Source organism: Labrus mixtus, chromosome 1 (assembly GCF_963584025.1).
Source record: "Labrus mixtus chromosome 1, fLabMix1.1, whole genome shotgun sequence".
Lineage (NCBI taxonomy): Eukaryota > Metazoa > Chordata > Actinopteri > Labriformes > Labridae > Labrus > Labrus mixtus.
The window spans coordinates 19,950,158-19,964,926 of NC_083612.1; the positions used below are offsets into that span (position 1 = coordinate 19,950,158).

The 14,769-nt window shown below is 40.0% G+C and overlaps 1 protein-coding gene across 5 annotated transcripts in view; it reads left to right on the forward strand.

Moving 5' to 3' along the window:
* sox6 (SRY-box transcription factor 6) overlaps positions 1-14,769 on the forward strand; it is a 132,326-nt gene continuing 117,557 nt past the window's right edge. For 3 of the 5 annotated variants that reach the window (XM_061037377.1, XM_061037402.1, XM_061037410.1), the window contains exon 1: positions 2,131-2,517. The gene's annotated coding sequence lies outside the window, so the exon portion shown is untranslated. Of the gene's footprint in view, positions 212-516; positions 580-2,130; positions 2,518-14,769 lie in introns of those variants that run through there. The other 2 variants (XM_061037385.1, XM_061037394.1) reach the window with 2 other exon arrangements.

Sequence of the window (14,769 nt, forward strand, 5' to 3'; positions counted from 1 at the left end):
ATCATGCATAGATGTGACAAATACTCAGCTAGGCTCTTAAAGGACTGTTTATGATTCAAGCAAATGAGGTGTTTCACTGTGAGTCGGGTTTTTTTTTGTTGCTCAAACAAACGACACGTTTCATATTCCAATAGTTGAACATTGTTGAGTGCTAGGAGGCGTTCAAGAGCAAAGTTTGCGCCAAAGTGAAGAGAAAGTTTCCTCCAGAAAGGTAAGTCATGCTTTCTTATTTTTCGTCTTTAACTCTATTTTCCTTTAGAGCAGGAAAATGTACTTACACACACTGTACACAACAAATGAAGAGCCTAAGGGCGATTTAAAACTTACAAGAAAAAAAAAGTAAATTTGTGAAACGTAGATTATTTGTGGTGTGCTCTGTGATGGAGATGTGGGGCGTTTTTCATCACCTTGATCAAAAAAAAAGAGGGACAGTCAGGCGCACAGGGGTCTAAGCTGATGTTAATATGACTTTTGAAGCCACTCTCTCTCTTTCTCTCTCTCTCTCTCGTCTCCTTCCTCCTTCAGCTCTGTGTGACTGCAGTTAACAATCTGAATTTGCTCCTGCTGTCTCCTGTCTTTGTAAGTAAATTTCCTATTTCTATTGTGTGAGAAACGATAGTCCTCTGTGATGATACTGTGTTCAACATGAACAGAGGATGGGCTGAGTGTTGTAATGTGTGTTGGGCTTCTGTCTGCCGTTCATCCTGCTGCAGATTTATAGATTACAACTTTTCCATCAGTTGTCCCGCTCTTGTCTTTTTTTTTTATTTATCGTGGTCTCTCACTGGTTTGTCCGGGGTCCTATTACAATTGATTTGTGTGTGATTGTGTGACATCTGTGGGACACCCCTAAACTGCGCTGATAATTTCAAACAAATGTTCAGTAAATACAAATATATATATCACTTTTAATTAAAAAAAAAAAAAAGGCTTCTGTTTTTGGCTAATAGCCTAGTCGAAATACTGGTGTTGTTTAGGTGAGTCACCTGACCGGGACCTTGTTTAAATGTAGGTGTTTAATGCTGTGAAGACTATAAAAAAAACTATTATAAACATTTTTTAGGAGGCTATAGATAAATCGGTAGGCTAAAAATATAATCAACTGAGTCTGCATTGACCTGCTGATGCAGCTTAATTGTTTAAATTGTATAGGCTACCTTATGTTTTAAAAGTCCTGAAGAAATTCAAATAAAACAAAAAAAACTTAGACGTCCGTCTATATTCATTACCTTCATTACATATAAAAGAAAAACATGAACACACTTGTAATTTTGATTCCTGAAAATCTGTCTGTGAAATTAAATTGTGTTTTTCTCAAAAACGACCAAGTCCTGAATATCAGCTGTTTTTATTCAAGTGAATGTGACGATTAATTATTATCTAACAATTAATGGACGGCGTTAAAATAATTGTTAAGTTTCACGCTTTGTAGGCGTGAAGAATAGGAGCCATTCTTACCTTTGTAGGACTATCTGTCAAAATAAGTGTCTTATAATCTAAATAATCAGAGGTGCAGAGTGTTAAGCCCTGTCTATTAAATGTTCATACCTGAGGAAAAAAACAGCAATGTTTTAAGTTATAAATCCAAATTTCTTTTTGAGATAAAACACTTAGACAAAAAACTACAACAAAGACTCAAACAAGCTTATGTACAATTTAAGTGCGGTTTTCAATTTATGAAACCGAAAGCTTTTATGCCACACAAGTCTGAACTTGTCCCTTTGCAACATGTCATTTCCTCACAGCTTTCGCTCATCTCTACTATGATTTGAGCGTATTTCCCTCTATTGAAACGGGGATTTTGATACTGTTACACACAGTTGAATGGGGCAGCGCGTCATTTGGCTTCAAATAAAAAAGGAGCCTAGTAGTTTTACAAGGGGAAAAGTCAACTTTAACTTCACAGTCGCGGTGCCTATGAGTGATGTTCATTTTGGGCTTATTAAAATGACTAAACTACGGACAGTTACAACCATCCTCCCTGACTCTACCTTTATTTCACCACAAATCTCTCTCTCTCTCTCTCCCTTCGCTCTCTCTCTCTCTCTCTCTCTCTCTCGCATCTCTTGTCTGGGAGGAGGAGGAGGACGGGGGGGGGGGGGGGGGGGGGGGGGAGTCCTGCCTCTTTGCCTTCCTCAGATCAATGCCCTGGCCACTCACTTTCTGATGTTGCACGACGGGAAATGCTTTGAATACTTGCGACATGGCTGCGCACATTGATTGCCAAGATTGACAGCGACTCTACCCATCGTATTCTCTTGTCTGAGTGAGATAGAAAGAGAGAGAGAGAGAGATAAAGAAGAGATAGGCGAACAACAAAAGGTACTTGTAGTTTTGGACAGCTGAAGTTCACAGACAGCAGACGGGATCCCCTCATATGGCCCCGTGTGCGCTCACTTAAGTTTTCGCTCAACAGATAGCTCAGTGATCAATTTCTACCAAACGCAGCGTAGTGCAAAAGTCTTTACGCACGGGAAAGGACGCAGACATATCACCTCCACGGCTCAGATCGTCAAGGTAAACAACACGTTAACTGTACTTTACAACATGCTCTGTTGTCTTGATATTTTCTTCTTCTGTTCTTCTCTAATGCTGATTCCTAAAAGTCGAGCGCGCTGTCACTGAAATGTTCTGGGACAGCGCGCGCACTTTGCTTTGCAACCATTTCAAAAGTTCTCTATGTCTTTGGGTCCCATTTCGTAAACGGGAGAATGGCTGTCAAACTTTAAAACTGCGATTATTTGATGCGTCGCTTTCACCAAAACAAGCCGGAGTGCACGCGAGACAAGCGATTGGCGCGGAGCTGGCTCGGAGGCGCTCGGATTGCCCACAAAACTGCTATATCCGCGCGATATTCAACATCAGACCTCATCAGAACTAAAGTCTGGACCATCGCGAATCATTCTTTGAAAGTTTTAAATCTTCGTTTTTTAAAATCTTTGTTTATCTCTGCAGCGTCGAGCCGTGCGAGCGGATACAAGGCGACTTTGTTTAAATGCAGCGTGAAGATCATCGCAGACCGCTGTCACTGAGAACACTTTGGATAAACATCACCAATAAGAGGTGATTCTTATTTTACAGTTGAACTTTAATGGGCTGAACGCACTTTAGGGTTTGTGTTTACATGTTCCGTAACTTCCTCGGGCTTGTGGCAGTTTCTCTCATGTCCACACAGCGGTACTATTCATTGACACTGACGCGCGTGCAGTGAGGTTTGCTCCCCGTGTGTGTGTGTGTGTGTGTGTGTGTGTGTGTGTGTGGGGGGGGGGGGGGGGGGGGGACTGGGTGTGTGTGTTTGGTGCTGAACAAGTTGATATGAAGCTTTCGCTCTGTATCATTACACGTTAATACATTCAAAAATGACCTCTCAGTCGTTTAGTCTAATTTTCTAATGCTAGAGACCCCCAGTTCCTGGCCGCCGTGTAGCCTGGGAAATGTCTCTTCCTTAACTTTCTGAAGAGGTCAGGGGAATCGACCTCCAAAGAATGCAAAAGCCATAAATTAAATTCAACAATCGCGGGGCTTGTCCATTTAGAGAAGATGTACTTGAACAGACAGTTTTCCATTTAAGCCGAAGGCTCTGAAGCTCGGCGCTGCCGGACTCAACACACAGAGGATCTCTTGTCAAAAGTGGAAATTTGCATCAGAAGCTTTCCTTGTTGTCATTCCTTTATATAATTAAAATAATAATCTGGCCTTTAAACGGTAGATGTATGTTGGTATATTTTTAGAGCTAAAATAGACATTTTAAATGTTTCCAAATAACTTAAAACTTGTACTTTCTGAATATATTTTTTTCTACATGAACTCAAATAATTTTCCAGGTGCGTCATTAATATGAAGACTAAGTGATATATTGACTGAGCATGAAAATGACAGTGTTGCGAGAGATGACATTTCATTTTCAGATGTTTGAAAAATAAAATAGTGAGGAAAAAATGCAGACTGCTGCACGAGTCATAATAACATTTAAATACATATAGGAAAAGTTGAAACCTTTTTTTTTATTCAATAGAATTCTTATTTTTGTCCTTTTCTGCTATTTATTAAACAATGAGCACGTGCGCTTTGCACTTCAAAAATAACACACCTGTGGATAATTAAACAAACCATCATTTTCTCTCGCGTGTCCTTTTTAACATTGCGTCTCAAACAATGACACGTTGTTCAGTGATTATCCTCAGTGAACAGAGAAAGTCTTTGGAGAAAAGTTTTTTTATCCTCGTACTATTTTGTCCTAGACAGTTGCTCGTAGTGCAGCTGTGTGCGCAGGTCTCCTCATAAGGTAAGACGGTTCTGAAGACCAAATGCGAGTCTAAATGGCACATTTATAATTAGACTGCCCATTCAGCACATTGTCCTGGTGTCTATACAGGGACACTCGGCTCTGTCTGTGTTACAGTTTGTGTGTGCCGGCTGCTGTAGCTCAGCGTGACGCTCCCAAAAAGCGCGAGAGGGGAAATAGTGAAAAGCGGCGTTTGAGCGCTTTGATGCCTCACAGCCGCTGCTCTTGGCTCTTATTTAACATCTCTCACTTCTTTATGTGCACACAAACTACCGGTGTCTGAATTCACCACCTACTTCCTTTATACACTCCTCTGATTATGAGTTTTAATAAATGTAGAAATGTCTGTATGACTCCCTAAAATTATTTCTGCCATTTGAAAACATTGCCAGGGACAGATGGGCTTTTATTTCGCCTTAATTGCAGCTGATTAAAAGATTGATTTAAAAGAGTTTCTGTTTATAAGTAAGTCTAACTTAACATAACTTCTGGGCAGTTATATATTTTATAAGCACTGGTCTTGTGCATTGTCTGTATTTTCAAGGAAAAAAACTTGCGCGTGGATCTCGGAAATGAAGCTTTTCCCACCAGAACTCAGGGTAAGATAGAGACTTGCTTACTCTGATGTGCCAGTATGTTGAAAGATTTTAGGACCTTCACTTTGGCATGAAGGGAGAAGCCACCTGGCTTGTCTAAACACATCCTGCACTCTGTCCAAGTCCAATGTCTCCCGTGTTGCAGGAGAGTCTCTGCTGCTGAGAATCAATTATTTCATTCTTATACACTGACTTACTTAGCTTTTTCTTATTTATATTTTCTTCACTTTGAAATAATTTACACTAACTTCCACCTTCTAAATGTATCTTTAGATTTTTTTGCTCAGCATCTAAAGGTAGATTTGATTTAAACTGAACTCTTGTGCCAGCAATTAGTGAGATCAAAGAAAAGGCAGGAGAGAAAGAGGGGGCGAGAGAGGAGAGGAGGGAGAGGGAAGGGAGGAGTGATTCAGAGAGAAACCTGCCTTACGTGAAATTGTTAGAATATTTTTATATAACATACTTGTATATTAACTATTGATTTTGCTTTAAGTTGAATCCAGAAGAATCCTGAAGATCTGGTCTTTAATATTTTTTTCCCAATCTGGGATTTTATCACGACTGTGACTTTATTGAAAACAAAAAGATACAGAAATGTCTTCATCATTGCTTAGCTCGTCGATCTATTGACACAAATATCTTGCAGGTTTGTGTCGGTTTTATCTCATAGTCCCACTATTCTGCTTTCAGTTTTACACAGCACAAATGTCTCTGCCAGACAGAATTCCAACGTAATGATTTCACAATTGGGGAAGGAAAAATAAAACATTCTTATATTGACTTAATCATGTTCAGTGGGATCATACATGATATGAGTATCATTTTCAGAAACCATACGGCAGCACTCATAACAATACTGTAAATTTGTTTTAAGCAGTTTGAAGAATATTTCAGAGAGATGAAGAGGCTGCGTTGTTCGCTCTCTGGTCCTTGGTATCTTTAATTCTCATTAAAATTTCATCGTGTGTGTGTGTGTGTGTGTGTGTGTGTGTGTGTGTGTGTGTGTGTGTGTGTGTGATAGAGAATGAGAGTGCTCCTAAATTCCCTGTCATGTGTGTATGCATGAGTGACACTTTTTCGTCTTCCTGATATTAGGCAGAGAATGTCTTCACTCTTTGCGCTTGCGATAGCCACAACGGTTGATTTAGATTTGAAACGTCAAAATCCAAAAAGCCCCCACCCTCTCCTCAGGTGTCACTTAAGGCCATGTACAGTATATGGGAGACTTTAAACGGCGCACTTTCTCAATGCATGCCGTGTTTTGCAGAAAGACCCCTACTTGTTCCAAGTGAAAGGATGCTGCTGCTGGATTGCAAGCAGGCAAGAGTGGAGCTATAGAGAATGAGGAGGGTCAGCTGAAGGGGGGGCAGGCACTAGTCTCCCTGTCTTTGTGGTTTTGGAGGGAGCTGATAATAAACAAGATGAGAGGAGGTAAACAACAGCAGGCCCAGTAAAGGTGGAGGAGAGGGACAGCAGATGTTGTGACATCTGTCTAAGTGTTATCTAATGTGCTGCAGGATGTCTCCACAATGATCCCAACCGAAAGTGCCCAAATATTTTTAAAATTTGTTCCCTTTAAGAAGTCTGATCTGTCATGATGCTAAGTTTTCTGTCCCGGGATATGTCATTATGTATTGCATTTTGTATGATACCTGCATACAGTAGCTTTTGGTAGTGAAGGTGTGGATATTGTCTGTTGTGAAACAATGTGGATTAGTGTTTCTAAATAAGGACATTGTTTCTTTTTTTAGTCTGCACCATTGTCTCCTTAAGTAGATCAGCAATGGTGATGAATTCAGTCAGTTCATAAAGAGCAAAGAGGTATCACTTTCTAAAAAATTTCCGTTTTACATAATAAGCTGTGAGAAAGTGAAGCCAGACCAATTAATAGAAGACGGTTTCATACAGCAATGTAAAAGATCAACTGTTTACAAACTACAGCTTTTACTTTTTGAATTTCATCCAGCTTTTTGTATGTATTTACCACCATCACTTTAAGAGAGTATTCCTTGAATGCAGGTTTTTCTAATATCAAAGATTTAACTGGAGTGTGTGTTATTTTTAAATTCTGAATCACACAGAGCACCTGTGTGCCAACACTTACTGAACATCGGCTGTTTTTCCTGCTCTTTTAGATCTCCGTGTCCCTCTGGCTGCTGTAAGTGAACAGTATTGCTGACATTAAAGGATTACAGATGAAAAAAAAAAAATCTAAATATGTGTATCTTCACAGGAACTGCATAATTGCACAAGTAACCTAAGTGGCCCATTTTGATCTGTATCATTCACTCTCCCACTGAAAATGTTTTTCTCAAAATAATTGGACATTTTCTTTTAGACCATAGCATAGTTGTGCATAATTAACTTTGATTTCAAAATGCAACAGTCCCAGTGTCTGTTGATTTTAAAAAAAAAATCACACATTAATATGTAGAGTTAATTGGAGGGGCCTTGGTGGCTGTATGTTTCTGACACAGGTCTGAGACTGTAATCAGGTGCAGGAATTAGTCGGCCTCATTGTTTTTTATGAATCACATGAAGATTTGTACAGTGGCTGTGAAGATGATTGCGTTTATTTCCATATCAAAGAGGCACACAGTGCAGCCGGGCAGTAATTAAAATGTGCTGGATTTTGGAGTCCTCACACACACGCACGCACACACCAGAATATCTCTTTCCCTCACATGGGGAAACAGAAACAGAGCATATGTGTATTAGTACCCACACACATATGCTCACTTTCCATACAAATACACATACACACACGCTTGCGCACATACACACAAACACCGCAGATGGACCAAGGCTGAGAACTGTCAGGTTGTGTGAAAAGAGTGCAGGTGGTGGAAACTCAATTTTAAACGAACACTCAAGTCGTTCTGTTTTCCTTTTGCAGACACTTGGTCGCAGAATCCAAAGCTTTATTTGTACGTGTGTGTGTGGCAACCATTTTGTTACCCACAGTTTGTGAAGGCTGTTTATTAATTATTTTTTCACTTTGACTCAGTAACAGCTTTTACTGACTGCAGTACAGTAACCTTTAATTAAAGTCACAGAAAATGAAGCCTATTTAAAAATGTGTTAACGTTTTATAGATTGATTTACAGTCTTTATACATTTGTATAAATGACCTTGCTGCAGAATGTCGGGATTCATTAAAAAAGGAGAAAGAAGAGGAAGCGGTGATCTTTTTCACAGAGCGATTTCTGTTCTGCTAGAATTGGAGAAGCTCTGAAGACCTGAGATTGTGTCTTGTGAGTGAACAAGGGAAAAGAGATTAGTGTAATGTGGTCTTTTGCACTGCTTACACACAAAAGAGTCACAACAAGGCTTTTCCTTGTGATCCCCCATTGTGTTTGGATCAAGTCTCTTTGGGCGAGTCACTGCCTTGGAAGACATTTTAAAAAAATGGGACTCATTGAAAACATCAACAAGGAGAACTGTGACAAGGAGAGTTTTCATGTTAAATGACGTGAAAAGTCCTCACATACTGAATATGAACTCCTCGTTTGATATGAATAATCAATTGCAAAAACAATGAATTATTAAGCATTATTCATATTGTAATAATTCAGTTCATAGGAGGCAGTAGTTATTTTTGTTCAGGTCTCCACTATCTATAAAGCTTGGCCATCACAACTTAACCCGTCGGTGGATGTCGATGTTGAAAACCAGCTATGATTCAGACAGCCTGATCTCTTTTGAGATGTAAAAATGCTCCATTGCTTGTGCGACTTAGCAAATAAATATAGGTTCTTCATGTGCAGTGCAGTCTTAAGAATGCTGGGAGCTGTGTTTTTGGCACAAAGTTGATTTTAAGCTCAGATTGGGAACTTAGTTTCTGTGTGTATATTTGTGTCTGTACTGTAGCTTGTAAATAGCGCCTCTGTGCACATGTGGATACCCTTGATAGATATGTGATTTCAACACGATAATGCGCCACTGAAGCGATGGGCCATGATGAGCAATTAGATCTTAATGTATCACTTTGATCTGTGTTGAGATTTATTCATTTCACATGTGAAGTAAGATTATAGATCAGATTGAAGCAGTTGTTTCTTTTTGAGACATGCCTTTAAACAAAAATACATTTTATTTGTTTGCCATTGAATTTCACACACACACAATTTTGTGTGTGTGTGTGTGTGTGTGCTCTTAAATGGAAACAAACGCAGCTCATCAACCACTTCATCATGGAGCAGCTACTGTCACATCTAAAACAGGCGAGGACATTATGGAAAGAGAGAACGTATTAGGCCAGAAATCAGATTCCCAACAGCTTTTCCTTTGGAAAAATGCTGATGTTCGATGCCAAAAATAAATCAGAGTGACAAAGAGCGAGGGTGGGGGGATCGATGGAAAGGATCTTGTGGCTCAAGTTTTGATGAAGTTAACCATGGCATATCCCCCAACCCAGGCCTTTTGTTTCCTTTCTGAAGAAATGTCTTTTTACACAACTTGGACGGGCTTCAAGACTTTGCCCTTAATGTGCATTATGAGAAAATGGATACAGCAGACCTGACCACAAGCTTTCACTTGGTCTCTGTCTGTCTTTGTTACCTTTCTATCTCTCTCTTTCTCTCACTCTGTCTGAATAAAGGGGGGAGGTGTTTAGACTGTATTGGTGAAAAGATGAGCCAAAATCAAATTTTCTGAGACATTCTGGAGGCCTAATAACTTTGGTGTTAATGCTGCTAAAGTCCCTTCTGATGAGGTGTTAGTCAAACAAACTCTGCCCATTCTAGTCCTTTCACCTGACCTGCACATGTTTAACTTGCATTTTCATGGTGGTTGAGAATACTTGTACTTATTCTGTGGTAATATATATATATATATATATATATATATATATATATATGTATATATGTAGAATTGGCATCAAAGCTTTGGCTGACCTTTCCTCTTTTCATTGCTTACAAATGGTAGTTGTCTTCATTCACAAAACCATATGTTGGATATAGCGGATGGATTTTTATGCAGTAGTAACAACTGTTGAAAACAATTTGCCAAGTCTAAAACAATTGTTAAGAAACGCCGAATGGTTTAGCAGCAGATGTATAAGGGAAGGCTACTACAGTAAGAAAAGCACCAAAAGGCAGACTACGGGCTCAGAGAATAAAGCCAAAGAAAGTTTGTCTCTGATAATCACTTTCTTGAATGGGACTTAAAGAGAGAAATTGGCTGAAATGATAGAGAAAGTCTGTGGTTTGGTGCAAGCAGTAAATTTCCCATGAGCCTCTTTGACCATCCAAGGGGATAGCCACTCTGGCACACGCCAGCCGCCCACATACAACACACACACACACACACACACACACACACACAAACATTGTTAATTCTGCCAGGGAGGTTTGATTGACAGGAGGTGGGTGTGGACTAAACTGAAGGGGGAAGAGTAAGAGGTAGGTGGCGTCCTGAAGAACAGTGACACTCGTTCGTTTTTACACTTTAGACTATATTCTTTTAGATCAACAAAATCTTTGCTGAGGACACTGAAATGATAAGTATTAAGAACCAAAAACACAGATCCTTAGCTTATAATTGGAACATTTTATAACTACAATTAAAGAGACTGCACGCTTAACCCAATATACACAAATGACTTCAAAACCCTCCATCCTACGCTGTATTTTCATATGCAACTAATTTGCACCAGCGATTTACGTTTGCTGTCAAAGCTTGTTCGCAGAGTTCGGTTCATTCACCGCAGTGGAGTCACAGGGAAGAGTGGGGGTGGATTGCTAGGCACATGACTTCTTGGGGTGTTTCTCTCATCACAGTTGATGTTTGGAATATTTACCATGCTATGATGTTTCTGCAAACCTTGACAAAGTGTTTAAATTCCCAAACCATAACCATAATGTACTAACCATAACCACAGTGTTTCCTTTAACTCCAACCAAGTGCTTTGAACTGCCGAAACATACAAAAATGCAATTATGCCTTAGTTGCAAGGAGTGGATATTGTAGCAAAAACCATGATTGATAAATGAACATTGACAGTTAACTCTTTGCACCAACATTTTTTCATGATAGTAAAAAACTGAAAATACCTCCTAAAAGGCATTTTATCTGATAACATTTCATGTTCTTTATTGCAAATTAGATGAGTATGAACAGTATAAACTGAAGAGGACACATTCAGACTTTCTAGTCACAGTGAGATGGTTGCTTGTACAGATGCTCATGCAGCAGGACTGAGGTTGAGTTTTTGTGTCAGCGAGGAGAAAGGCTTTATGTCCTTGGTTAGGGGTGGGGTTGAGGGAAAAACTGGGGAGGTACATTTATTGGTCACCATCTGCAGGGTGGAGGAGTTTGGGTTGTGGCCAGGCCAAAGAAAGGCTTCTAATTAAACAGTCATCATTATCAACCTGTGGTCAGTGATCATCATCCCCAACACTGGTTCCCCCAAGATGAACATGGAACCATTGAGGCTTCTCATGAAGCCCATGTTGGACTGAATTAGAGCAGAAGAGGAGAACAGAAGAGAAAAGTGCTAGCAAGAACATTTTTTTTTATCTTCTCTTGGCAGAACAGGCAGTATGCGGCCCTGTGCCATACCCACTCAGGTTTAAACAATTACCAGACATCAGAAAACCTAGTTGAGCTTCAGTGCTGGCACTACTGTCGCTCTTTTGACTGCCATACTTCAGGACACGGCTTCAGACATGGCCAAGTGTCTCATGTAAGCAGAGCTTTCGATAATTTCAATTAGTGTAAGAGGGTGTAGCCTGCAGTATCTGTATCACTGCTGCCTGAGGAACTCTCCTTTGAGGGTGACAGCCCCTTAATTCACTATTTCTTGGTTTGATGTGTGAGTGACACAGAGGCGCTCCAAGAGGCTGGCAAAATGGTTTATTAGGACCTAATTAGAGCCATGTGATTAAAGGGGAAGTGACTGTGATTAGGAGACCTGCAGATGATGTGCAAACATGGATGAATATTCAAAGGAGTAAAAGCACAGTACATATTAGCTTGTGTGTGTTTGCTTTTGTAGAATATGTGAGCATTTGAGAGTCCAGGCTGCCTCGGAGTAGGCATATTATGATATCATCTTAACAACAGCTCCACAGGGGAAGGGCTTTACAAATTTTAACTTAACGGCAGAAAATCCACACATGAATATGCAACTAAAACCTTACATCTGGGAAATATTGTGTAACGTTATAAATGTAAGAATTTTTAAAATTGAAAAGCAGTTACTGTGCTTACAATATTAACAAAGTATGAAGATGACCTGTTTGTTGCCTTTGTCTTAATGGTTTCAGTCCGGCATGTAAAAGTTATGCTGAGGACTTTCACAGCCAATTGAACATGAAACCTTGAGGAATGTTCTGCAGAGCCAGGTTTGCCTCGAGAAGCTTAGGGCACTTGCAAAGAATCACACATTCTTGTGAACTTCAGAGTAAGTGCTGTTTAATCAAAGAGATAAATGGTCCTATTATTATAAGTCTCCATCAATAGAGAGATTAGCATTGGGCTTTTTTTCTTCTTCTTGCCTCACAAACTTCTGACTTTTTCAGATATGTGATAGCCCTCACCATTAGAAATCATTTATGGGAGTGTTCTGAGGGCAGGAGATTGTCAGCAGGGCCTTGCGATTTTTTACAATTTCACAACTGACTTCCTCCTTAAAATGACACAGGCTTACCTGCCTATTACTCCCTTTGATTTCTACAGTACATGCTTCTGCGCTCTGAGAGGTATTCATAATAAGCTTAGACTTCACTGGCTTCATTGCTAAAGGGTGCTTATCTCTCGGCTATTCAACAGAAAGAAGGGTAATATTTTTCCAATTTCAACATTTTACTGTCAGGCCACAGTTTGTCCAAAACCACAAGAGCAAGAGTGCGAACACATGGATATATGGACACATACATGCACGACATATGCACAAGTACACACACAGAGACACAAACGCACACAGACAAACACACTCGCACACACACACATAGGCTCTTCTTAGAAAAACTATTTTGCCTTTTAAAATTTGAAATGGTACAACTGAGGATTTTGCTTGGGCTAGCTAGAAGTCCCATATTTTGCACATTTATTTTGAATAACTCAATATTTTAACTCACATTTCTAAAGCTTATGGGAACCATTATGCCAGTTTTATTTAACATTCTGCATGGCTCATTCAATTTAAAACCCTGATTAGTGTTTTTCTTTTATCACGTAGATCATACTTACCTCGCAGCACTTACTGCGTGTTTGGACACGCAATTTAATCTATGTACATTTTCATTTTGTCCCACTGGAATGTTCATAGCACACTCAGCTTTAGAATCTAGACTCACATGAAATGTAAGATATACTTGAAAACTAGTTTGCGGTGAGCGGTAGTGGACGTGGAGGGCCTTTTCTCTTTTGCTTGGAGCAATGTCCGTTTTTCTTGTAGAATAATGAGAAGCATGTGCCGGGCAAGTGAAAACAACATCTTTCATGTGACCCACCTGTCGTTCTTTCAGCACAGTTAACCCGACCTCATGCTACTATTGTCTTGACAGCCACACTAAAGGGCCTCTTCCTCCTGCTCTTCTACAGACTTCTCGTCTTTATTATTTTTATTTTAGAAGCTTCAAATGGTAGCAAACGGAAGCCAGCTAAACCTTAATGACTAGCAGAATTTAAATACACATAATCTGTAGGTGCAAAGTGTTTGTTTGAACTCCATCTTTCTGCAACAGTTTACAAAGTGCAGAGTGTTGGTTTGTACCATGAGTCTAAGTGCTCCACAGCCCCTCTGCATGTTGCCCCAGCCTGCTGGGTTTCTCAGTTTTACCACTGCTTGTGCCATGCTGTAATGGGCTCCCAAGACATGATGGGAATAAAATAACCGCTTGACAGTGTTTTTCTTACCCCCCTCATTCTCCATTAAATGTGAAATGTGCCCAGAAACATGGGATATACTGTATGGTGTAGGTTGTGATGTCAGTTGTTATTGTTGGATATGGGAACCAGTAAATTTTGGATTATTTTCCACAATCTGCTGTGCAGAGTGCATTATATCACAAAGGCCACATTGTAGCTGGTTGGGTGTAGAGCAGTGTTGTCTCTCTCTCTCTCTCTCTCTCTCTCTTGTTCTGTGCATTGCTAGGCCACCTTCTGTGCTTCCAGTCCAGACTGCAGCTACTTTGCCCATTTTTCTTTCCTTGTGCTGCGATTAATTGACAATAAGCGTGTAGGGTACTTTGCAGAATGGGAGAAAATCATGCATTAAAAAGTGTGCAGGCTAATGGCTAGGAATATCCAGATTTCATTTTTTTCCCTGTGCAATTTGATCATTTACAGAATGTTTTTCTAACATTATGTTTAGTTCATGCATTTCAAGATAGAGTTAGTTAAAGTTTCTCTGTGATCCATAGCTTAATGATCAATTAATCAAGGTTTGATAAATTCATTACTCCCATTGCAGTACAATTGGGACTCCGACACTGCTTTTGTTCATTTAAGTAAATACTAAAAGAGCCTGCTGTTTTCCTGCTAATTAAATTTGCCACTAACATATGCTGGCAGGAACCTCTTACCTTGTTTGACTTATTTATTGGCTGACTGTGGAGGTAATTTGACCTTTCATTTCAAAGGCGCTTTTTTTAATCCAGAAAAGGAGTGTTAAACTCAATTATACTAGTGATCAGTGGCTCAAACACTACATTTGTTTCCTCTGGGGGGACAATCCAAGTACACAACCCTGCTCTCAGCTCCTGGTCTCATACTCCTGGCCCTTCCACCCCCACAGGGCAACAAGGGGGGAGAGGTAAAGTAGTAGGAGGGGGGAATGGGGATGGGGCGGGTGGGAGACATGAGTGAGATGAGAAAGGGAGAATGGAGAAAGAGAGAGAGGAAAGTGCCCCACAGTTCCTGCCATGTCACTGGAGATTTGTG